This window comes from Thermobia domestica, chromosome 2, assembly GCF_964235325.1.
Source record: "Thermobia domestica chromosome 2, izTheDome1.hap1.1, whole genome shotgun sequence".
In the NCBI taxonomy this organism is placed as follows: domain Eukaryota; kingdom Metazoa; phylum Arthropoda; class Insecta; order Zygentoma; family Lepismatidae; genus Thermobia; species Thermobia domestica.
In genome coordinates, this window is record NC_137455.1 from 171,770,046 (window position 1) to 171,797,341 (window position 27,296).

Here is a 27,296-nt window from a genome sequence, read left to right on the forward strand (position 1 = left end):
AGCAGACTGTACGTAGTGTGCGTTAGTGTGCACTGGAGAGAAAAGTGATTATATTGGCAGCATTTCCAACAAGAATTTGGGTTTCGGTCTCTCCTGGATTCCACTGCTTTGGTTTCCGTTTAGAATTAAGCCTTATAACTTCAGCTGAATCATAAGAAAATATAGTTCTCTGGAAAGCTTGCACCGAGGAATGGTATCGGATTTACTTGCCTACGTTGCTCCAATGGAACCTTCGATGTTTACTGATAGTCTGCAGTGCTGAGAGTCTAATAGAAATTTCCTTCGGTGGTAGCGGTGAGATTTATCGTAAGTTGAGAGTTCCCTTCAAAAATCAGTACGATATAAACCGAGCGAGCTCTGTGATCATTTTGGATTGAACTAGTCTTCAGGTGATATCACGTTACATTAAAGAGTTACTCTTCATTTCGAGCTGTAGCTAAGTTCATTGTTAATGAAGTTGAGTGGAAATTGCAGTTTTTGTTCTAATGTTGGTAGATTTCTGTTAATTCCTGGTTGCGATTTCACATAACATATGCGAAGAGTGCAAGTCAACTTTGAAATTTCCGTTAGTTCAAAGTTGAAAAGCTAATAATTTATATTAATGTATCTTGTTTCTCTCCTTATTTACGGAATAAAATCTAAGATACAATTCTAATGGTATTATCTATGAGAGATTTTATTCAGTTATTCTTTAGAATCAACTTACACCACACTCTCCAACGTAAAGAACCCACAACAACACATTCACCATACGTGAAGCTATAGTTGGGGAGCTATTTTCAAAAGGGAACATTTCCATCTTTTCTTTTCCTGTTAAATTGACCTTTAACGTTTTTTAAATATATGAAATGCACTTTGGTTATACGAAAGACTTCTTGCAAACGGGAAGAAAGTTTTTGGTAGAAATTGCAATGTAGGGTAAGCCGTGTCTATATTTAAAAAAGAAATATGTCCACATCGTTTATTCATCTCTACTATAAAATTATCAATTGTAGAACATTTCATCCCAAAGATAATTTGTTGAATCTATATGTGAAAAGATTTCATTATTTTTTCCACCCCAAAAAATCTGATCGATATACTAGTTGTCTGATTTGCCAGCCTCTCCCCTTGTAGTACTATAAACGTTAACCCGTCAACTCCCAGAGTCACCTACAGGCGATACTACTTTAAAGGCGTCTTCTTCCTTGTACAGTACGTCGACTTCGAAACTTTGTGTAGTGATGCAACATATATAGGTAAGTAGCTGCTGCTACTGTGGTTCACTAGGACTCTCTGGTGGACGATTGGTGAACAAGAAGACACCTTTATAGTAGTGTTACCTGTAAGTGACATTGGGCGTTGACGGGTTAAATAAGTAGTAATACTTTCCTATATGAAGTTAATTACCACTCTTAAAATGTTTAAAATGTTTCTAAGCCAAAATTTTCAGAAAATAATATAAACAATTCCAAGCAAATAATTACACACCCATTTGGAATCTCTCTCTCTCTCTCTCGCTCTCTCTCTCTCTCTCTCTCGCTCTCTCTCTCTCTCTCTCTCTCTCTCTCTCTCTCTCTCTCTCTCTCTCTCTCTCTGGCTATATACCGGTATCTCTGATTTTAAAGATCAATATTAGTCTGTTCGTATGCAACTGCTTTACTTCTGAGCACAGCGGGATTACCTAGTACACAGGGATTAACATTCACAAGTTCGAACAAAATTTCATACTTTTACGATTTTTCGTTTTTTTAAATAAAAGACATTAAAATATTTTTAATTTTTTTAAAAAAATAAGAAAAATAACAAATTGTGCTAAAAAGTAAAAACAATCAAATCAAATATAAATTATTTTAAAACATGCTTCCTTTTTTAAAAACATTCTTTTTGTCAAAAAATTAATGAACAAACTAGAACAAGTTTTACTAAAATGGAGGAAATAATTTTCTATTCGCAAAAAATTACTTTTGAAAAATCCTATATATGCATGACTAAAAAGGAAAGTTCTCACATACAATCAATTTATGTATAAAATTTTCAATTTTCATGTAAATAAAGTGATTGCTTATGATAACGCTTTCCGTGCTTTTCTTTTGAATCATGCATATTTTTTTTTAAAAAAAAAAGAATTTTTCTTGGAAACAGAATTAATTTTTATATTTAAATACGATTTGCTTTATTTTGTATTTTAAATTTATTTTCAAAGTTATTAAAATACATTTTTCATTTTATTTTTTTGAATTGTCCATAGTAGTTGTATAGTGCTTAGTTCTCTTAATCTCTGCGCAAAGTTATTTTTGTTTTATTTGCATTGCACTTAAATTGTTGTAAATTAAGACCTGTTCCCGTCATAGGTCATGTACGAGTTGTGTTCAAGAGAAAAAGACAGAACTTTTGCTGTTCTTGCATTATTGCTTGTTATACAAACATTAAACTATAATCCATTTCAAAAAACTCCCCTCTACTGACAATATACTGATGGCGCGGATTTTTTTTTTCAAATTTTGAAACGTATTTTTTTAAAAAAGTGGCAAACAGTAAGTACTCTTGTTCCATTTTCATTAATTTCCTCAATGGACAGGAAATGATGTTCTTTCAAAGTTGTTTATCTTTGAGAAAAAGAAAAAAATACTGCCAAGACCAAGTCCGGAGAATAGGGTGTGTGGGGCACAACGGAAGTGTGATGTTTTGGCAGAAAATTTGTAAGTTTTTCAGCCCGGACTTGATGGCAAAATTCTACAATTATGCCATTTTTCACTTAAGAAATTAATTCTGTTCGTAAGAAATTACTTTTTAAAAAAAAATCTTACGAACGGTTAATTGACGAATGCTACGGAATCATTTTGAGTACAAAGTATATGTTTGTAAACATTAATTATACGAGGAATGATCAGAAAAAGGTTGCAAAGCACAAAAACTGTTGAGTGTATTCAGCGTTCACGCTGGGAATGACTAAAGTACCACCTACAGCCCAGGGGCAGATCCAGGGGGAGGGGGGCGATCGGTTCGATCCCCCCCCCCTCCCAGAAGAGGAAACTTTCTTATGTTAATTATAAATAAAACCCATCCCAGCTCTTAAAAGTAGCTCAAAGTAACAGTATTACAACCCACCGTCCCCCCAGAAGTCCGTCCTGGATCCGCCGCTGCTACAGCCCTGACCTAGCCCGCAGTGACTTTCTTCTTTTTTCTTCTCTAAAGCAAAACAAGGCTGGCCACCATTGTATGATGATATCAAAACCGCTACCTCACTATGGCTACAAAAACATGATACGGATTACTGTGCAACTGATAAAGGAAACCTCACCTACCGTTGTGACAAGTGGTTGAACAAAGAAAGTGATAACATCGTAAATTAATGTTAAGTGCCCTCTATCATCAAGTGTGTGATTTACCAGCTATGTCTCACACATAAGACATAATAGGCTTTGTAACATTTTTCGATTATTCCTCGTAGAATGAATATACTGTAAGTGATACAATAGTCTATGCTTCAATATTTGTTTGAATCAAATATCTTGTATTTATTATGCTAAAAATGATTCTAGAATATTTTAGAGATTGTTAAGTTAAAAAAAAACGGTAGTTGTAATATTTAATTATTTGACTTTATATACCGGGTGCGTCATTTATAATGTCAAACCTTGATGACGGAGAAATCAAAAGAGAGAGAGAAGCGAAACTTTGCACGAAGCAACTATACAAATGGGCACATTGGTAGATGTATTATTTGACATCACCGGATGAACAGTGTTGCCAACCCAATATAAAGTTATGATTTTTTAAATGGAATGACCTAAATTGTATTTCATAATTGAATTCAACACTAAAAAGGAAGACGAAAGATATGTCACCCGCAGGTCAGTGTTGCAAACTTCTCGAGAAATAACGTTAAATATGTGTCACATTTAAACGCCTTTTGCACACACAGGGAGTGAGGTAGACACTAGTTTTGCACAAAATATTTTGTTTCAACCACTTCTTTACGAATTCTTCAACGTTGAGGGAAAAAGTGGGAATTTGAGACAGCGTTACCAACTTCTACAGCACAAAATTCTCAGCTTTTACAAAATTCCGAATATCTCGATAAGTACTTGACTTATCGACTTCAAATAAACGTGAGAATGCTTCTTATGACATACCAAATTGTCTTATGAATTTTAAACCGTAATGTACTTATGGCCTTTTTCGAGTTATTGCACCATATCCAAACTCGACTTTTGTCTTTTCTGTTATGTCAACACTGTTTAACGGACCCATCTAAACTTGGTGTCAATTTAAACCGTTCTGGCCAATATTTAAATTATTGTGCAAAACTAGTGTGTACCTCACTCCTTGTATGTGCAAAAGGCGTTTAAATATGACACATATTTAATGTTATTTCTCGAGAAGTTTGCAACACTGACTTGTGGGTGGCATATTTTTCGTCTTCTTTTTTAATGTTGAATTCAATTATGAAATGCAATTTAGGTCGTTCCATTTAAAAAATCATAACTTTATATTGGGTTGGCAACACTGTTCATCCGGTGATGTCAAGTAATACGTCTACCAATGTGCCCCTTTGTATAGTTGCGTCGTGCAAAGTTTCGCTTCTCTCTCTCTTTTGGTTTCTCCGTCATCAAGGTTTGACATTATAAATGACGCACCCGGTATATAAACTTGTAAATTAAAATGGTCAAATTGAAATGTTGTTGTATGATATATCACATAAAAACTGTAAATAGTGTGTGAAAAAATTATTACTGAGTTCAACCACTCAGGCTATCTTGATCTTTCATTATGGTTTATAAACAATCATTTTTATACTAGTCCATTTTCCATATTTATTTGCTTATAAGTGTATATTATTATTATTATTATTATTATTATTATTATTATTATTATTATTATTATTATTATTATTATTATTATTATTATTATTATTATTATTATTATTATTATTGAATCCCTTTCGGTCAACATTACTTCAACGTCCACAGTTTTCACAACACTGAATTACTGAAATTGATTTAAATGTTATCGTAGTGTAGTGGTAATGGTTTCACAAGATTTCCTTTAAAAGAAGTTATATATATATATATATATATATATATATATATATATATATATATATATATATATATATATAGAGAGAGAGAGAGAGAGAGAGAGAGAGAGAGAGAGAGAGAGAGAGAGAGAGAGAGAGAGAGAGTGAAAGTAGAACTACGAAAATTCGAGACTAAACGATGAAAGGCTCCTGTAGAGATTTCGTAGCCCTGGTAGAATTTTCTTTCCCGGGGCGCCCCTAAAGAATCACTTTAGTATAATATCTGGAAATTAAGGAGCATTGAGCTGCAAGAGTTTGAAAACACCACACATTCATTCAGCTGCTCATTAGAAAACACAAATTAAATATGCTACAGTTCAGTGTAAAACCGTACTCTGTCTTGGCAACATTTTTTTTTCTTGTCAAAGACATGAAATGATGTAAAAGTATTGTTTGCAAAATCTAATAAACCTGTACATCATTATGCTTGTGTTTTGTGGGAGGTATTAATATCACAATTCATTAAAGAAAGTTAAAGTTTGTATACTTTTCGCTTTCTTTGTTTAACTTCTTTAAAAAAAATCCCATATTAGTTAACTTTGATTAGTTTAGTCTTGTACCGTGTAAACATTATTCCAATGTTGACAAATGAATGATGTGTGTGGGAGTTTTGACAACGGACATTCACCTTTTCAAACAATTCCAGGAAGGAAAAAAACATTTTTTTCTCACGTTGTGTAAGCAAGTAAATAAAAATTAATCAAACCCTATTACACGATAACAGTACACAAAGCGATTGTTTTGTCAGTGTGGTTAACAGAAAAGATTCCCTCAACTTTGTCAAAATAAATTAACAAGAAACTCTTCATATAATGGAGTGTTTCTTCCATCGGAACAAAGCTTTTGTGTCATGAATTGCTTTTCCGTACACGTTGTTTTCCAGTTTCTTCTATTACGTATTTGGCTTAGTAAAACACAAATATTTTTGACTAAAAGGTCTTGTTTCGTTGTTTTACTCTTTTTGTTGTTGTTGTTGTTGTTGTTGTTATATTTATTAATTTTCGTATAATTTTGTCTGGGCTATCGTTATTTTTTTTAGATTTTTTAAAGTGTTCTTTTCCTTTTTCATATCATAGTTGAAAAACCTAGGCGGGATATTCCAATGATTTATTCATCTTGACATAAGAACTAACTAGTCCGTTAACTCTAGTCTTCTAAATATTGTTGATTTTCCCTCAATGCTCTTAATTGTACGAGACTACAATTTCTTATGAAATAAGGATTAACTTTACTGGTACTAGACATTAAAAATTTAACATTATCAATTAGGGGAATTAGAAATTAGATTTCTGGGCTTTCGGCATTTATGGCCATGTTAGCTCGTCACGTATGAGGGATGACATCATTCTGCGATCACACTATTCGAGGGAAAGGAAGGAAGAAAGCGGCTTGGGACCTATATGTTAGGTACCATCCCGGTATTTGCTTGGTGTGAATGAGGAAATCCCGGGAAAACTTCACTCAGAATGACTGGCCTGAAAAAGCTTTTACAATTTTTCAGCCGATTGTTCCCACCAGGAATCGAACCCGAGACCGCTCGTACCAAAGACGAGAGCGTTAGCGATTACACTACGCGGGGCCACTTCAATATCAAGAAGGAGGCATCCGATTTGCCCCAGTTTTGCAGAAGGGTTATGTGTTGAAGATGGACACTGTGCCCGCTCGCGTCTTACAGGCTTTGACGAGCCATTCACCAACCAACAGTACATCAGTGAGATGTTTGACTCGGTTGTATACTCTACTCTCTTTACTGGAAACCCTAAATGAAGTCACGTTCCAACAGTATAACGCGCGACCACATCAGCACGCGACATTATACATTTTCTGAATGTGGACGGTATTTCATTTATTCCTTGGCGTTCACGCAATATCTCATCGATTGAACACATCTTAACCAGAAGTTTGCTCATTTATAATAATTGATTAGCTTTGACTCGTATCGCAGACTCATGCTTTTCCATGCTTCGAAGGACATTAGATCTGAAGCTTCTGCCTGCTTCGTGGCTTCTTCCGTTGTGAAATTAGTATGTACCCTACATTATAAGACCTCCGTTATAACTTATGGCTGGTACGTAATTACAAGTACTTTGTGGTAATTGCTCTTCCTTCTTTAATTGCCCTTGCGATACTCAAAACCTTAAGATAAGATAATGGGTTAAGTCTATCAGGTAATAACCGAACCCAGCCTTAGCGCCTGTTATACCTACGAGTTATCTCTGTTAGGGTCTAAGAGCTATATCTACTGATTGAGGGAGCTCCCCTAGAGAGTAGAAGTCTACCAACGTAAGAAGTGTTGGCATCCAAGCGTTAGACAAACTTACTTTCTTCTTTTTTTCTTCTATTTATTCTTCTCTTTTTCACTTTTTCCATACGAATTCATTATTTCCATTTTATTTAGCGATTGTTCTTCGATCTTCCCTAATCTATAGATATAGATTATAGTTTGAAGGATCTCTGATTCAATCTCAGTGCAAGATACTTTGTGATGGATAGTACTGTGTTAGTGGTCACGTTCTCCCTTTTCGTTCATTTTCCAAGTTCTTCCACTACCATTCATTTACTATATCCTTTAACTTAAATGACACGACTGGGGGGAATTAATCTAAATATTTTCGTTTCGTTAGTTCAAAATTAAGTTCTAAGGGTCCCCAGTTCGATTTCAGCCCACAAGAGTTCCTAGTTAAATAATCATTTACGTAAGCTATCTCTAGTTTCTTAACTTCCTCATCATATTCTCACCTCATAAACTTTTACGTCATCATTCACTTGTATTTGTCACCTGGGGTTGCTAGATACTTACTATCTTCTATCTAACTAGCACCCCAACTTTATTGTATGTTAACAATAAATATAGTTTTAACATCTTAGCCTTCGTCTGTGAATCCCGTCTCGATCATATCACAGTTTCGATCGATTGTGATATACTGATATCAGGAACAGAAGCTACTGTGAAGTAATAAAAGCATGACTCCAAGTGGTTGTGATTTTCGATATTTCTTTGTAAAGGATAAATAAGAAAGAAAAAATAGCAGAAGACAGCGAAAGCGAGATGAATAGAATTCTGTAAGCGGCTATATTTTAGATCTGATCATCTAGCTTACGGATTCGAAGGTCCACGGAAGATCTCCATATAGTACGCCATCTCATATACTATCAACTCAACTCACGAATCAGAATATATATACCAATAGGTACAGTTAATATGTAAAATAAATGCCTTTGGATTAACAAGGTATTCCGTAATCTATCTCTATATTATATAAAAGAAATCCTGACTCATCAAAGCGTAATCTAGAAACTTGAAATTTGGACAGTGCATAGATTTGTGACGTATGGTATTAGTAAGGAATAATTTTAGGAAATTCGATGGAAAAGGGGGTATATATTTGTGGCGATTATTATAGTAAAATGTCCATATCGCAGAGTCTCTGAAGCGTAAAGACATGACATACGGTTTATCGATATTCTATTTAAAATAATTAGACACGTGTTTCAGCGTTTTTTTGATATTTCCCCCAGAAGGGAAGAAAAGGGGTGGGGGCTATAATGGTTATAACAGAATGACAATATCTCGAAATCCTTTAATGTTAGTATCCCCGATAAACACCATCTTTACAAAGAGACGTATGTGTCGGGTGGGAAGGATTGCGTTCAATAGTAAAATTTACACCTATGTCAGCGAAATCTAGTTAAATATCAGTTTTAGCGATAAACCCTAAAACTAACTTTCATAATCTAAAATCATAGGTTTCGAATATCTATAACCAACAGTCTACTTACTAAGATTCAACTATCGTACCCTCATTCCTTTCCTTCTAAATCTCGAGAAAATATAAGAAGGAAAGAAAGAAAACAAATTAATTTGGCAAAGGACTAAAGAAAAAGAGGACGACAGATTCCCACCATTTTGGTGCTCTCTGCCACTTTCGCAAGCTCAATTCATAAACATTAAATCGACATTAGTATTTTTTTTCCTTTTTAGGTTAAAATAAAGTTATAGATCATATCAAGGATGTTATAAATAGAGGATCTGCCCATATGTATCTTCATCCTATTAAACCGATGAAGCCAAAAAACAACCGAGCATCGGGACGTCTGATTGGCTACCCTCGTTTCTGCCATCGTCTGATTGGCTTCTTTCGTTTCCGCCATGATTGTTGGCTCAAAACATTGCGATCCTATTGGACGGAGTGGACAGAGTAGGGGTGGCGAAACTGTGACGTATGGCTTCAAGATTTTGTTGTAAGAGCAGATCCTCTATTTTATAAGATCCTTGGATCATATATACACATTTGCAAAGAACTTAAAATAATATATCCACATTTATCTCGTGCAGGTTAACTTTAACAAAGTCAACAGTGAAAATACATACTACAATAAGTAAAAGAGTTTTACTACTATCAAACAGAAATTTTTGGGTCGTAACGTCCTGCAAAGATTTTTTGAGTGTGTAAAAGAGGATGAGGGACTGTTCAAAGTTTTCAAAGACTTCTTCATTGCAAAGTCTTTATTAATATACAATTAAAAGGCAACGTAGATTTATGTAATATGCTTAATGAGTATGAGTTTGCCGTCCCTTTTAGCACTGAGGTTACACTAGACGAGAATCTACAGCTTAACATGGGACCCGAAACATTTGTGCTTCCACCGGGAATTATAATGTACTTTTTGTGCTTTATATGTTGCTTCGGTTATCATATTCTAAGTGCCAAAATACGGATACATTTCTATCTGGCTAACTCGTTACATAAACATTAACCTTTGGCACAAGAATAGTCAGTTTTATCTTTTACTTTCAAATTTACTTTCAAAGTGTTACGAAAATTATACTGAAATGTATGAATGCGGAAAAGTCGGGGAATTTTGGAAAATGTATAGGGACGGAAAATTGTTGCTCTCAAAATTGCGGACATGTTCGCATGAATCCTGACATATAATAACCCCATTTGTTATAATTATATTTGATGAAACTGGCCCAGTTTCTAATTAAAACTATTCTGTTACCATACGAAACCACATATGTTTTGGCTATATGTAAATTCTGAAATCATATACCTTCCATCTTTTCCACCTAAAAATCATAAAACTTCCTTTTTTTCATAACTAACTTGATACATACATTATTAAACATAGAGTTGCCAACAATCCGGTATTTTACCGGACAGTTTGGTTTTTTGACCTCTTATATCCAGTGTCCGGTACGATTTCAAAATTGGACGTTAAATGTCCGATAATATTTCCTCTTACTAGCGCTATTCTCTGTTCTATTCAGATTATTTTGGAGTGAGGAAAGAAATAGTTTGTCGATGAGCATGCTTGAAGCAGAGCTTATAATTCGCTTTGATATCGACTTGTCGTGCTTGGAATCTGCTGAAGAGTAGAAGGCAGGAAGATTTACTGAACTTGTCAAAACTACTAAAGGTGAACAAAAAAGTACATTTTTAAGAGTGCAGCTGGCACTGTTTCATCCTCAGTTATATCTTCCAATTACATAATGCATCCAGATCCAGTAAAAGTATGTAGGCATTATGAGACATTACCAGCCCCAGCAAATCTGGTAAAGACTTACTTTTTAAGTATATTTTTCAAGTATGTCATAATTACATTGAGAATTATATTTGCTTTTCTGTTTTAAATACGATGTATTATTGATGGTAGACTACAAAAGTGACATGTGCCGACTCAATCAAAACTGGAATAAGTAAGTTAAGTTAGTAAATGATTCAAAAGTAACTAAAGCTATTAAATTCTAATTCCGAATCGCTCAATTTTATGTGAAATAATCACTTTCAGGTTGTTAACATTTTTCACGAGCGATGATGTCACAATCTTAAGAGTATACGTACTCCAGGAGGGCGGCTAGTACAAGGTGACCAGAACTTTTACTTTCAAAAACGGGACACATACGAATCGGCGACGAGGAGGGGGTGACTACCACATTGCGTTTTGGGACTCAGCAGTATTTTCAATTTAAAAAATACACAAGTAAGAATAATAACACAGTGTTTCTAACTTAAGTACTACCCAGCAATACTTTTAACTACTTCAACATTTAGAATTCCCACTCAATTCCCACTTGAACCACAGAACACTCAATTCTCATTTGAATATTCAGAAGTTCTAGGTACGGCTGAACCTTCCCAATGCAGGGGCGGGTCCAGGACCGACTTCTGAGGGGGCGGTGGGTTGTCATACTGCTACTTTTAAGGGCTCCAAACTTTGGGATGAGTTTTATTTATATATATAAAATTAAAAAGTTTCCTCTTCTGGGGCGGACGATCGCCCCTTCTGGATCTGCCCCTCTTCCAATGAGTGTTGGTACGGAAGAGTGTAGAATTAGCATTGACCATTTATATTTTGAATAATAATTACGGGACACCTCGGTCATGTTTGCTTAAAAACGGGACATTTAGGCGTCCCGTTTGTGAATAAAAAACGGGACAGTGGTTGAAAATAAGGGACTGTCCCGGCTAAAACGGGACGTCTGGTCACCTTGGTCTAATGAAATAAGTATGTGCGAGTAAAAGAACTACGGGTTCCCTCAGCTACTGCTCTCATCCAACGATGATTAAATTCTCGAAGCATCTGATATCTAGATATATATATTTCTGTATTTATACAACTATTGGCCGGAAATCAAATTAATAAATGCTATATGGTACAGTCTAATTATGTTGTTATGAAAACTGTAGTTTCAATTTCGTTGTAGAGGTTCTGAATACATATACATGTACATCTTCTGATATATATATCCGGAAAATAAGGGATTGTCCCGGCTAAAACGGGACGTCTGGTCACCTTGGTCTAGTATTTCTATTTTCAATAGTTGGCAATCCTAGATGAACACAAAACTTCTGCTTAACGTAATGTATGTATTGGCGGCTTTCATTCTCGGTCAGATCTCATAATTTTGCAACATTGATTCAGCTTTGTAAAAGTAAGTGTGGATGTGATTAGTGGTGAAGAAAACGAGAAGAAAATTACATTTACTAGTTAGATATGCTGACCACGTTAACTGCTTGTTTGATCATGTACTGTCTGACCAACCAGTATTTATAGGCTACAATAGTAAAGTTGGAACGTATTCACAAAGGAAACAATTCCTCATTGTTTACAGCCTCCCTGAAAATACAGAATGGAGTATCATGAGTTGTGAAGGAGAGAAAAGACCAAAGATTTAATGACCACCTTAGCCTCTGAATTAAAGGAAAGTACTCACATTCTATAGTAAAACAAAAACTGAAAGCGCTAATCGATTTTCAACTACTGAACTAAAAGAGAAAATAAAAGAAAATTCTCTCGTTTTACTTAGTTTGGCCACTTCCCTTTTGTTAATTACCAGTTATATGTGAAACAGTGACTTGTTTTCGTCCATTTTGACAATAGGTAATGAGACAGCAAAACCCTATAGTTAACAAGCTTTTCAGATTATTACCTGAAACTTGAAAACAATGGATCATCAAAGCTCCGGACACACACAAATTCTGTTTAATTACGTACAAGAACCAGGCAGAAATTTACATAAATACCAAGCACACAACTTAAGAAACTTCACGAATGCTCTCTTTAAAAAAATATCCTTAAATATTTCTGGCACTTTCTCTGTTTTTATAGCGGGTTTATTTTTTAACGTTATTTCCTCTGTGTAAACACTTGCTTCTACACTATCATTATTATTATTATTATTAACATTAATAATAATTTAAATCAACAATCTTTAGCTCTTATGTGCAATACTTTAAAGAAAAATGCTATTTGTATTTTATTCTACAAGAAAGTAAAAAGAGGAAGTGGATGGGTACTCCACGGTAGTGACATTGAACTTTTTCATCTTTAAAAAAAAATCATGAAAAAGAAACGGATAATAAACTAACAATAATGCAGTTTGTTCATTATTTTACGAAACTCAGAGAAGTGGAAAGAAACGAACGATCTTCGTATTAATTGAAAAAGTAAAAGAAATACAGGATGTTGCAAACAATGGGCTGAATCCGTTACTTTTTTGTGAGCTATAGTGTGAGATTGTAGAGCGTGGTTAGTAATTAAATGCGAAACAAAAGTTAATTTTTACAAAAATGAAAATAATTTTAAAAAATTCAAATTGATATACCTTGTGATAAATTTTACAATGTCGATTGTAATATCTGTTTCAGATAGATACAGGTTGCATGGTACGAAAAATATTATTAACATGTAAGAGAAAGTTTGTATCCGCATATGTTTGTGTATGTTTAATATAATCGTTTCTCAAACGTAAGATAGGGGCCGCGGTGGCTCAGTGGTAGAGCGTTCACCTCTGGTACTTGGGGTCCCGGGTTCGATCCCAGCCCCGCCAAGTGAATTTTGCGGTGGACAAACACCCGTGCGTGGGTTTTCTCGGGGTTCTCCCGTTTCCTCCCACTTTTTTTCATTCCACCATTTCATTCATTACTCATCATCACCGTCTCCTTTAGCCTAACCGGCATAACCGTGGGACGTTAAACACAAAGATTTCTTTTCTTTCTTTCAAACGTAAGATACTATCTTTCTAAAAAAAAAAAAATGAATTTGCATAGAAACGTATTTTAGGTAGCCAATCATTCTAAATAAAGGTTTTAAAATAACATAATATACAGTATGTGAGCCGTGCTCTTGGAGCATATGTCCCGGTGCGAAAGACTCAAGGTAACAACTGTTAGATATTTAAAGACAATTTGGAAATAAAGTTAGATATGTGTTTTTGATGAAAAGACAATATCAAAAAACAATATATCATGTGAACCTGTTTAAAAATGTTGAACCTAAATCCAAGATAGCGGACCTCAAGATAGCCGCCATGATGGTACCATATATTAATAGATGCGATTCTACCTCCATTACCCCTATCCAAGATATAGTGTCACTATCTAGCCGTTCCAAACATACAAAGTACCTTTGCCTCATATTGTGTACTGTAAGTGCATTACACACTTGAGGACGCTTAAGAACTAGTTATAATTATTCAATTAAGTTATTTTTTCTCATTGGTTACTTTGGTCTGACATGGAACCATTTTATAGGATGAGACAAAAAAATCGGAAGTCGAAAATTAAGGTCCCTATATATATATATATATATATATATATATATATATATATATATATATATATATATATATATATATATATATAGGGTGTTAATGAACTATACCGACAAACTGAAAGAGGTGATTCCTTACATCAAAATAAGAGAAAAAGTTCAGAGAGACCTATGGGGAAAAGTACATAGTTTCAGAGTTAGGGTTGCCCAAAATAGCGAAAAAGCTAAATTTCCACAGACCCTATTTCGAATCTTTAGAAACTATGGCTGGTGGTAGTTATCAGCGTAAAGTAAGTCATGCACACACAATCCAAAAATGCATATTTCATCAATGTTCAATGAGCGTACAGACTACCGCCTGTAGAATGTAATTCCCAGACATGCTGCAAACCGAATTTTCAGATGTGCTCTAACTTTATGCTTGGTCCAAAGTAGGCAAACGATAAGCTTTGACAGCAGTGAACACGGAATCCTTTGGCAGGATGTCGGAAGTATTAAGGACCGTCAGCAGCATAGAGGACAGCACGGGCCGGAATTTTTAGCCCGAGCACGGCCCGGCCCAGCCCGTGAATTTACAATGTGAGGCAAAACCCGAGTCCGAAATACGTTTTAGCATTTAGACCCGAGCCCGGCCCGAGGTCGCGTGATAGTCAAATGAGTTCGAAGTAAGCCCGAATTACAGAAACTTAATAATTAACGCAAAATTGTGTTTTTATTGACAGCAATTAGAGGTCTAATTTTGCAGTTGTGCTTTAAGAGTTCTCCAGAAAGAACGGTGTATATATATATATATCGTTGTACGCTATATTTACAAAGTGAGGCCCGAAAAGGCCCGAGAAATATAGTTGTGTATTTAAAAGTTTACGGCCCAAGCCCGGCCCGGGCCCAAAGTTATATATGCTTTGCAGGTCCGAGCCCTTGCAGATCTCTACAGTAGCGCGATATCTTGTATTCGGGAAAAGGCGTGCTACGATATTTTCTTTCACGAAGTGCAAAAAACGTGAAATATACCGTGACGAATTACATCACAGCACACGTTATTCCGAACATAAAAAACCGTAGAACTGTCGGTTCCTAAAACTTACGACTTCCCTCCGAAGCGTTGAGTGTCTTTTGTTGTTAAGTCTTACATCTTGCCTATTTGGATCCACCTTGTAATCAGGGCATATCTGAAAACACTGTTGATAGCATATCTGAGAATAGCAGCCTGTAGATTATATCTTGCACCATTGAACATTGATGAAATATGCATTTTCGGATTGAGTATGCGTGGTTTCTCTTACACTGATAAGGACCGCCATCCACAGTTTCTCGAATTAGAAATAGGGAATGTTGAAATTTAGCTTTTTCGCGATTTTGAACAGCCCTAGCTCTGAAACTATGCACTTTTCCCCATAGGTCCATATGAACTTTTTCTCTTATTTTGATGTGAGGAATCACTTCTTAGAGTTTGTTGGTATAGTTCATTAACACTCTGTATATATATGAATTTCACATTTTTTGCCCTCAGAAAGCTGCTGATGCGACATGGAATGGAGTTCTATAATTTGTGAATGGTAAAAGGTGGAATATTACACTATTTCACGTACTATACTCGCTCAGCTTCATGAGAGAGAAAGGAAACTGAAATTTACGCCGAATTATGTCTTCAAAATGGAAATATGTTTAATTATGTTTAGGTTCTGGCATTGAGACGGCCAAGGAGAGTGTTCAACTTCATACCGTCATTTCTCAAACTACATCGCCACAGCTCCAGCAATGAATGGGCACATTATCACCCTGGAATATGGCGTCTGCCTGGAAAAAGAATTTGGACCATAGGATGCCCATGGTAACCTAAAATGGCGACATTATCATGCGCAGTGACACGGCTGGTAAACGTCGATACAACACCCACTGGAAACCAGAATATTGCGGCCCACAGCATCACAAAGCCGCCATCATGTTAAGGTCATACTCACACTGAGTATTTCCTGAATAAAGAACTGGAAATTTGAATTTTGTAGGAATTTTTCTCATACCCTCTTTAGAAGTAAAAATTTTCGAAAACACTTCGAAAACGCTCAATCACGTCTTCCCTTATCAGACTTCCCGTATTAGAACTATACATTCCATAGATGTCGAAAATCTTATGAAGGCCTTGTCCGTCCGTCCGTCTGTTGATGGGTATCGGAACAAAAACGGTAAGAGAAATCGAGAAGCGGTTTTTGCAATTTATTCAGCGTCCCAGGAATAGGTTCCATCTCCTCAATTAACCCTCTATTCAAACCGGAAGTAGTTGAGATTACTCATTTCCGGTTTCATCGTTTATCGCCATAGAACGAAAACGGCAACATAACGAAAATAGTTTTCTTTTTGCAAACGATTCTGCGTCTCAAGGCAACAGCAACATAGCATGACTATCTCGAACACTCTACCAAAACCGGAAGTGGTTCAACTTTAGTATTACACTTTGTTTCAATATGAATTTCCACAGAAAAAACCGATGAGACATATCAAGAAGCTGTTTTTTGAATCGATTCAGCGTCCCTAGAGTGGGCTCCATTTCCTGCGTTAATCATATATTCAAACCAAAAGTAGTTTAAATTGATCATTTCCGGTTTCAACACTTAACCTATAGAATAGAAATGGTAATATGTATATAGCGACAAACGTTTTGAAGAGAACACGGGAACTGGTTGAAACTTACTACAACTTCCGGTTTCAATACTGGTTTTCATGAAGTAAAACGGTCAAACATACCGAGATTTTTTTATTTTATTTATTTATTTATTTTTATTTATTTGTTTATTTATTTATTGCAATCGATTCACCGTTTCAAGAATAGGTTCCATCTCTTCCGTTAACGCTCTATTCAAACTAGAAGTAATTCAAATTAAAAAATGTCTGGTTTCAACATTTATTTTCATACAACCAAAATGGCAAGACATAGCTACAAACTATTTTCTGTAATAGATTCAGAATCTGAGAGAACTAATCATCACGACCCTCAATACTCTACTGAAATCAGAAATGTTCGAAATTTATTACTACTTCTTGATTTAAAACTGATATCCATAGAGCATAAACGGTAAAAAATATCGAGAAGAGGTTTTGTGCAGTCGATTCAGCGCCTCAAGAATTGGTTCCTTGTCCTTCCTTAACCCTTTATTCAAATTGGAAGTAGTTCAAATTAACGATTCCCAATTTCAACGTGTGTCGCCATAGCAGAAAAACAGTAAGGGATAGCGAGTAATGGCTTTCTGATATGGATTCAGCATCCGAGGAACAAGTTCTATCTTTGATTTTATTAATCTATTGCAGCCAGTAGTCATAGATGTACCACTTCAAGTATGAGTATTAAATTCATATAGTTTGGAAGTCTACCGTAATTTCACACTGTGAAACGTAACTTGTGTGAATCGTCACATTGAAATCTTCCTGAATAAATAATGCCAAATTGAATACTATAGAAATTGCTTTCCTTTCCTCCTTCAGAAAATGAATTTTCGAAAACGTTGAACTTTATTTTTAAAAAGAGTGAATTTTACATGGAAAGACTCTTAAGTATGTACAAAAATCTTTAAATACGTACATTGTTCCGGGGATTTAGAAGGCCAGAGAATGTGTTCAACTTCATCCCAATGCTCCTCAAACCATGTACCAACAACTCCAGTTGTGTGAATGGGCGCATCATCCTGAAATAACATCTGAATCAGAGGATGTGCATGGTCTCCTAAAATGGCGACATAATCACGGACAACTACACGACTGGTAAGTATCAGCACTGTACCTGTTGAAAACCAGGATATGTTACTGCCCAAAGTATCACAGTGCCCCTGACATATCTCGTGGGTGAATCATACGATCATACGATCACTGTGGATCATACGATTCTTTGGCTGTATGCCACATATAAACACGGTCTGTGGTTTGAGATAAGGTAAACGGTGACTCATACGACTATATCCAATGTTTTCAGTCATCAGCCATCTGTATTGCATGTTCGCGGCACCATTGACGCCGTGCTAAAGCGTTACGGTCTCTTATCATCTGTTTCGCCCATGCAACCAGACTCCGTATGTTCATATCATGTCACTCACGGCGAACTGTGATTGGTGACACAGGTTGTAAGAGATGCTGCTTGAGTTCCTCCATCAGCGTAGTTACACGTCAATTTTGAGTGACAATCCAGTTTAATGTTCGGCAGTAAATGTCACTGAAGATTTTCTTTGAACCAGTGTTTGTCGATGTAGTTTTGCAGTGAGTTCTATAGGCTGTCATGACCTTGCATGTTGTCCCACGCGACAAGCCCACCACACTTCACTTTCGTTACGCTCACACTACTTAATCGAGCACCAATAATTTGCCCCCTTTGTAAGTGAGAGAGGACACCAAATTTACAATATCGACAGTGACAATTATATATATGTCACTGCCATCGGTTTTGCTCTGCAGAATCTACAGTATTACCAGAAATAGTAGTAGTTTTATACTATTTCCAGTGAAGATGGAATCTGTTCTTGTAACAATGAACCCATAAAAAAGAAAAAGTAAAAAATTCTTGCTATCTGTAAAAGTTTCTACTTTGATATCTGTCAGCAGACAGATATAGTTGTTCTATAAGATATGTCATACTTATGCATAGCATAGTTTAGAAATCAGAAATTACGCTTTCCCGGATTTGACAATCTAACGTATTTTAAATTGCGATTAATATATTTCGGTATTTCAATGTATTAAATAAATAGAAGATTAATATAGATGTATTTAAATATATTCTTTCCCATGCCTGTTACACAGATTATACTCATACCATATGGTTTTCTATATTTAAATTTTATATAGAGTCCACCAGAAAGATCATATGATAGGTTGGTAGTCACAAAACAGTTATTGGTTGTTTTCACCTTTTGTCAGTGCGCATTATATAAATTAATCATAGGGCAAAGGGAAGGGCAAACTAAGAACTTATTTTTGACTGACTTCAACTGGAAGTATTGGACATTGTATGAAAGCCGCAATAATTATATACACTATGTTGTGTCAAAATCAAATGTATTTTAAATAGAAGCTTTAAGGAGCGAATTATAGCAATGAGATCCTTCTTCTGTTTGGAATCATCTCTGTCTGTGATAGGAAATTTGGATCGGGGTGACAGAAATATGACAGGCTCATCGCTGAGTATCTGGCAATTTCCATTGTTGCTCACTTTGAATTTGTGGCATCCTTTGAATATAATGTTGCTATCGTTACCATGGCTACGCGAGTTCGTCAGTTGTGAACGAAAATCTTTAAGTTTTACGTCCCACGGTTATGCCGGTTAGGCTAAAGGAGACGGTGATGATGAGTGATGAATGAAATGGTGGAATGAAAAAGTGAGAGGAAACGGGAGACCCACGCACACGGTGTTTGTCCACCACAAAGTTCACTTGGCGGGGACTGGGATCGAACCCGGGACCCTAAGCACCAGAGGTAAACGCTCTACCACTGAGCCACCGCGGCCCCAGTTGTGAACGATTCTGTCACTGATATAGGCCCTACAACTCAATATTCCATTAGCTCCTTCGATAGTGGGACATTCTGCTTGATAAACCAGGGGTGAGGAGATCGTAGTTCACTTGCTTTAATTCTCTTTTTCTGCATGTACGGGCCATGAGGCCCACAAATCTGTTGAAATTTCGGAAAATATTCGATTTCTTTTTCATGATTACCATGCTTTCTTCTCTCCAATTGCCACTTAAAATAGAATAAGTACAAATAAGACCCCACTGGAAAAAGGTAAAAGTAACCATAACACTAAAGAAGACTAATCATGAAAAATCATAAAACAATTAATTTAAAGTTTTAGCGTAAATAACAGGAAAAAAATTATGAATACTTAGGTCGGAAAATTGGTAATGAACAATAATTTTCTTTCAACTAAATTGCTGTCTTATGTTTAGAATTCTAACTCATATACCGTAATCATTTCTACTATAAACAACACTACTAATCCTACTTGTTTATATCTAATGAATTTCGCTAAAATTGTAAACCAATCTAATATTCTATGTTTATTTCCACTCAAAATTAAATCAATATATTTTATATATGTTAAATAAATCTATTTGTGTTAATTATATTTGAAAAGCAACATAAAACATATGAGTTCTTATGTCCATACATTAAAAAAAACCAAAACTATGCTACATTAAGTAAACACAAAAATATTATTATAATTAATAAAAGTTAACTGAGTCTTACTTTAAAAATTTACGCTTTTCTCTTACAAGTCTAAAATCTTTCCATGGTGTACCTGGCTAGGTTTTCAAAGTTTTTGGTTTCTAATAATTGTTCAATTGGATTAGATACCCTTTCTACATCGGTACTTACGAAAACTACCATTGAATTAGAAATAATTTATTTTAATATATGTGTGTAATGATTATCGCAATGCACTATTTTGTTCTTGAGTCGTGATATACTATTTACGGAAATAATATTAACCTGATAAGAAGTTTGGTCAAAGCATTATTTAAACTAACTAAAAGGGCGTACACATTTTATATGGGAATACGGAACTTCATTTCTCATTCTGATATTAATATACCTAACGGGCGCGTGAACTACATCAAAGGATGGTGCTTGAGAAAATAATATAAATCCATTTAAAACTCTGTTCTTATAGCGTATCTTTTGTTCTCGTGTATTTTTATTAAAGTTTGCAATGCATAACTAAGAAAAATGTACCGTAGTTTTGTATATGAAATAACATTTACTTTGAATTTTTCATAAACTTCGGAAACACATCATAAATTTATTGTTTAAGTTAATGTAGAATATGTAATTAGCCCTCATTAATAATCCTTAAAGAATGAATTTCATATCCAGTAAATAACACACGAAGCACTTCTACTGATGGGATTTTGTATTTTAAAAAAAGAGAGAAAAAAAGTCAGCTCAACTTCTTCACGGTCTGTTTATCAAGACACTCCATTCGCTACCTGTTGCCAGCGCCGCGTTACGGTCACTTCTATCAAAAGTCTTAAGCAGAAGACGGCGCCATTCGCCGTAACCAACCAACATTAGTGCGCTCAACTACATACGCTCAGTTCTCCTAGAGTAAGTGACACCGGAGGAACTCGGCACCGTGTCAGATACCACGGCTGATTTGTTAACTAGTTTTTTAATTTTAATTGTGTGGTCTCTCCGTGTCCTTTTCTTTTTACTTTTTTTATCGTTTCGCTTATTCTGCCTATTACTTGTTGCGTGAAGAAGTGTGTATTATTTTGGCCATCTAGTGCATACGCATATATCAAGGCAATTTTAATATGTGTGTGACACCGTGTGTAATAGCAAGATTTCAGGAACAATATCAAAGTGACACCAGACAGATATTTTTACAATATTAGGAAAGTTACCAATTCAGCAGCTGGACTGGTAAGTTTATTATTATTATTATTATTATTATTATTATTATTATTATTATTATTATTATTATTATTATTATTATTATTATTATTATTATTATTATTATTATTAGGGTTATCAAATTTCATGACAAAACAGATTACATCTGACAACAACATTTAATGTGAACAAGTATTAATACCTTTTTTATCTTTCAAATGATATTTTTTACTGCTTTACTCAAATTTAAACATATTTTAATCTACAAACATGAAATTCCGTTATGCATATCCATTGATTTTATTGTTAAGCAAATTATAGCTGTCTCTTACCTGCGCAGTGTTAGAAGACGAACGCCTTCCGAGCTGCGTTTGACCATTACCTACATCCTTTGTTGTTAATAGATACAAATGTTTGCAAGATACGAGACGGAACTAAGTTGTTGATTTCAACTGTACATTGTTCCTGAATTGTTAGGAAAACACGGACGATTTACTTTCATTGTGAGAGAAAATCCTTCTGGACGCTCATTTTCCTCTTAAAAATAGAAGACATGTCCGGTTAAAAGAGGACATTTGGTTATTATTATTATTATTATTATTATTATTATTATTATTATTATTATTATTATTATTATTATTATTATTATATTATTATTATTATTAAACGATTGTTTGATGTAGCAAGATTTAATAAAGCTATTCACAAGATTAAATTGAAATTTCTAATAATTAGGTTTCGTAAGATTTTTCAATCTATTATTTATAAGTGTATTTGGATATTCCTTAAATTTTAATTAGTCTTCAATATTAATATTTGAATGTTGGAGTTTAAACTTTTATTTTGTTTGAAGTCCAGACATATTAACTATATTTGTTTGGAGATATTTTCATGTATCAGTCATACATTAGAACCATTTGAATCATTTTTTGCAGTTGTCTTCTTAAATATGCAGGTCTATTTATTGTTTTGTAATTCGTTGTAAGTAATTCTACGGATGTTTCAACAAGTTCATGGGATTAACGTGGTTTCCTCATAATCTAGTACTAATATTTAAAAAAAAAACTATGGCAATTTTATCACAAATTTCATTATTTGTTTGAGATTAAATGTATTATTGATATTATGTCATAAGGCTTTTTTTCACGAATTTCTCGCCCTTACAATAAAATTTTCTTCCCATAGACCTATAGCCCGCTTGAATGTCAAATGGTGTAGTAACTCCAAAATTGAAATTTTCCAGGAGATAACTTTGTGATTCAACATCTCATATAAATCGTAACGAAAGAATGTGATTCACTATCAGCATTAAAAAAATAAACTTATTAATTAATCTTTCGGCTGCAACCATAAAATAAATATGAATATTTTTTGTGAGATATTGAACTTCAAAATTCTTTTCTAAAAAAATCAATTTTGGAGTTACAACATTTGGCATCCAAGCGGTCCCATATGGTTAAAGCTATCTCAAGATTATTACTTATATTTAAGCTTATGAATAATCTATTCGGAGAGAGAAATTATTTGGGAAGAAAAAGACTAAAGAAATATATTTCTTTCATAATATTTATTATTACTGTATCATTATTTGTAGTTGTAGTAGTATTAGAAGCATATTGGTTTGATCGATTATATTGGTTCATCTCATTGTCCTTCCGCTTAATCATTTTTTTTTTTTTTTTTTTTTTGTTCATTTGCTCAAAAGTCTTATCCAAGTCAATAAATACTACTACGTACAGTTCAATTCTTTTTCTATAAACAATAAGTGTGATATTCCAAACATAACAAGGGTATTCAGTATACATAAAGCCTAATACGCATTTGATTTTATTGATTGATTAGAGTTTAAAATATTTTTTGAATACAAGACCTTAGGAGTGCCATAGAGTTTTCACCTTGGCCCTATTCATTTATTGATATACAGTAATGACCTTGCAGAAACTATGCTTTTATTCTGATGTACGAAGACGGTGTCAAAATCTACAAATCTCTTCTCCCGAAGACTATCCTGAACTCAATAAGACGTAGGCAGCTTAACTTATGGAACTGACACTCAGTGTTAGAAAATGCATTTCAATAACTGCTTCTATCTCTCGCTTTTACTGTTATCAACGAAATCAAACTGAGCAAACTGACTTTAGGTGGGTATTTCTCTTCATAACTTTGCTATAATGAGCATATTAATCGTATCAGCAAGAGAGTATCCTTTGTTCGGTGGAACTTTCTGTTTTTAATTCTTGACATTCAGAGTTACAAATTCATGTTCTATTCTTGCTAGACTTATCCTCGGGTATTGCAACACTAGGTTACGTAAGTAGAACAAACAGAATGTATTTAAAAACTTAATAACATAACTTTGCTTTAAAACAATACTTTATATCATAGGATCAATTATGCAAATCTATGTAAAAGAATCAACTTACGTGCTTTGAGCAACACAAGAATAAAAATCGATTTAACTTTTCTCATAAGAATACTTAAATCACAAAGCAACTACCTTCCTCTATTGGAGAGAATACACCTTCATTCATCACCCTGGAAGTCCAGATGCGCAAAATTGCTTCAAGAATTAAAATCCACAAATATTCACCTGTAATAATACGTATTGTAGCATTTCTAGACGTACAATTCTATTGTGTAATACACCCCTACTTCCCTACTTTACTGGTTTCAATGTAAAAGATTGGAGGTTCGGTGCGCTGATGAGAAACTCCCACAGTAAAGTACAGGCTTATACCAGTCTATACATATCCTCTGATAAATGGCGAATAGATGACCAACCTATGCATGAAATCACATGACTTGTCAATCCGAGTATGCAGTATAAGTACATACGAAACAACATATGGATGTTTATTTGATTTTTAATCGAATTCCTTTTCATTTTTGAAGAGGAATTATCTATATTATATTTTTCACTAGAACATATTCCTCAAGTATCATTACAATTATCTTTCAATATTCATTATACACTCATAATCATGGAATATATTTCATTACATTAAAATAAACCATATTTCATCATATTAATCAACATTATATTCAATAGAAATTATTGTTTCTCGCCTATCTTCTTAACTGCATATCAAAGACAAGAATGTTAATACGATACAGTTGGAATTTGCAATATACATATCGATCCAAGGTTTGATTAATTTACACCTGCATATTTTAATCCAAATTACTGATTACAAAACACAAATTTATGTTTCAGTATTTAGAAAACTGTAAAACCTCTTATGAAGACATTTTGGTCGTTTACTAATATCGATTAGAAAATGTTTTCTTACATTTTAATTTTAAGATCATACGATATGTATCAAATTCCTGTGCTTACTCATTCGCAATATAAGCTGGAAAGAAAATTTACTAAACTTGACGAATGAAAAATTTTCCCTCTCTCTTTCTCGCAAAATTACAATAGTAGTAATGATTTTCTGATATTTGTTTGTATTGCTTTGTTCTTATTATGTATTTTGTTATTTACTGCATATATGATAGTTTATAGAACCTATGTAATAAATACAAATATGAGACCGTGAATTTACAATTTAATTTGGAAGCTGAATTATGTGAATTTCCAATGGGAATCGAACCTATGTCTCTCACAGCAAAGAAGAGAACAACAACCAACTGACTAATTCTTGAAATAATATATAAAGTAAGGTCATACCATACGTACTTTTGTTTAACAAAACTTATTTTAAATGTGTGGATTTCGCATTTCATTAAGTACACTCTATGTGAAGTTAGTTTAGTTGATCCGTAATAGTCTGTTTCTTCATAAATGTGCTTCTATTTTATAAGTTTAATAACATCTTTGGTTTAGCTTCCTATGTATGCTAAGGGACAATATATTATTATTACAGTTAGTGAAACAACATAACGAAACAGTTCATTTAATCGAAACCGCACGTGTACATAACAGTATTTTTAGTAGAAAAAATCTGGCTATTCGTCATGGTATATAAAATTTAGGAGTCACGGCATACATAATTTAATAGTTAAAGATTATAATTATTTATTCTCACTGAAATAATAGTTTCATAATTTTTTAGATATCAGCCGTGGTTAATGCAACATGACTTTCATTAGAACAACAAAGAAAATGCGTGTACATGGTTAATTTTCGATATTTTATGCTAATTATTGTGTAAAATAATTGATAACCCTCTCTTCAGTGTTATTCATAGGACCTTATAAGAATTAAGACTATTGTGTTTGAATCGTTGTCAAATATGAATGTTTAATACGATGATATGAGCTTCAACTACACCTAATTATAGTATACTGTGCATTTTAAAGATAAATACATTACTTACTTGATATTTTAATAGAACACTTAGTGCTGAACCTCTCTCAACTATGTGATATGCTAGAACAAAACTTGATAGCAAATACATCATCAAATACTTCAGCTGGAGGGCGCGGTGGCTCAGTGGTAGAGCGTTTACCTTCGGTGCTCGGTGTCCCTGGTTTGATCCCAGCTCGCGCCATGTGGACTTTGTGGTGGACAAACACCGCGCTCGTGGGTTTTCTCGGGGTTCTCCCGTTTTCTCTCACTTTCTTCATTCCACCATTTCACTCATCTCTCATTTAGCCTAACCGGCATATCCGTGGGACGTAAAACAAAGATTTAATTTAATTTCATTTCAAATACCTCAGCTAAAGAATTCTCGAACTACAGAGTGGCAAAGAAATGTTTCAAGCAATGGCTATATAACTATGGAAAATGAAGAATGCTCATTTAAACGAAAGTTATACATTTTGAAAGTATATGTATTGCATAATAATGACAAGAGTAGTTTTACATAGTTTGACCATATTAATTAAGCACTTAGTTCTCAAGAAAGAAACTCCCTGGAAGCATAATGTTCGCATGTATTAGCGCACAGTTCCATTGGAATGTTGAATTACTTTATGATTGCTTGCTTCAAGCTGTTGTTGAAATGTACGGTGTAGCTCCAAAGGAAGAATTGGCTGGTGTCAGATCAGGGACCGATTACTCCCTAGAATGATAGGGAAGAATCTCGCATAATCAATGTGTACAATGTGTTGGGGCTCCGTCATGCTGGAACGACTTCTTTTGAAAAATATTGTAATGCTGGATGATGAGATATACACTATTTGAAGCAGATTCGAGTAAATTCCTGCTGATACAGAGGTTGAAAAAGGAACGAAGCTCAATACCAGGCCGTCATTCCTGGAGTATTCTTATCCACTTCAATAACCGCTTATGAGTTTTCATGTCTACAATAAACAGTTGTATATTTTTAAGCTCCCAGATACATAAAATGTTGCCTTGCTTGTCCACAATCATTGCTCTCCCAAACAACAGCAGTTTGAATTTTATCAGGTCACATTTCAGCGAATTTAACACATATGTCTGTATCATTCTAATATAATTTTTAATAGGTCGGGAATGATGTAGAAGAAGGTTTAACTCCTTGAAATGTGCAGCTTGTGAGAACTGCTTTGAATATAGAACAGGTGCTCCAATAGTATCTATTTCTGTGGTCAAATTTTAGTCTGCCATTTCACTTTGCGCCTGACACGTGCCTGTTTTGTCAAGATTGCTCTATTTAATTATTGTGACTAACAAAGGTCCAGGTGGTTTAAATTCATGTGCCGTTTGCTTTTTTCACTTCCCTATGTAATATTCGGTAACTGAGTAAATCTGAACACACGGCACATGGTGTCCAAAGATCAGTGGTCATTTTGTTACATCACTCATTGGATGTATCAGATTCGACCCTTTTAAACTCCTTGATATTGAGGATTAATCTTTCCTTTGTATATGAGGTTT

At 34.4% G+C, this 27,296-nt stretch overlaps 1 protein-coding gene across 2 annotated transcripts in view; it reads left to right on the top strand.

Moving 5' to 3' along the window:
- LOC145677243 (kinesin-related protein 2-like) overlaps nucleotides 1–27,296 on the top strand; it is a 335,651-nt gene that overhangs the window by 199,944 nt on the left and 108,411 nt on the right. The window contains exon 1 of one of the 2 annotated variants that reach the window (XM_081747843.1): nucleotides 21,160–21,520. The exons of the other annotated variant lie outside the window; for it this stretch is intronic. The gene's annotated coding sequence lies outside the window, so the exon portion shown is untranslated. Of the gene's footprint in view, nucleotides 1–21,159; nucleotides 21,521–27,296 lie in introns of those variants that run through there. 2 annotated transcript variants of the gene reach the window in all.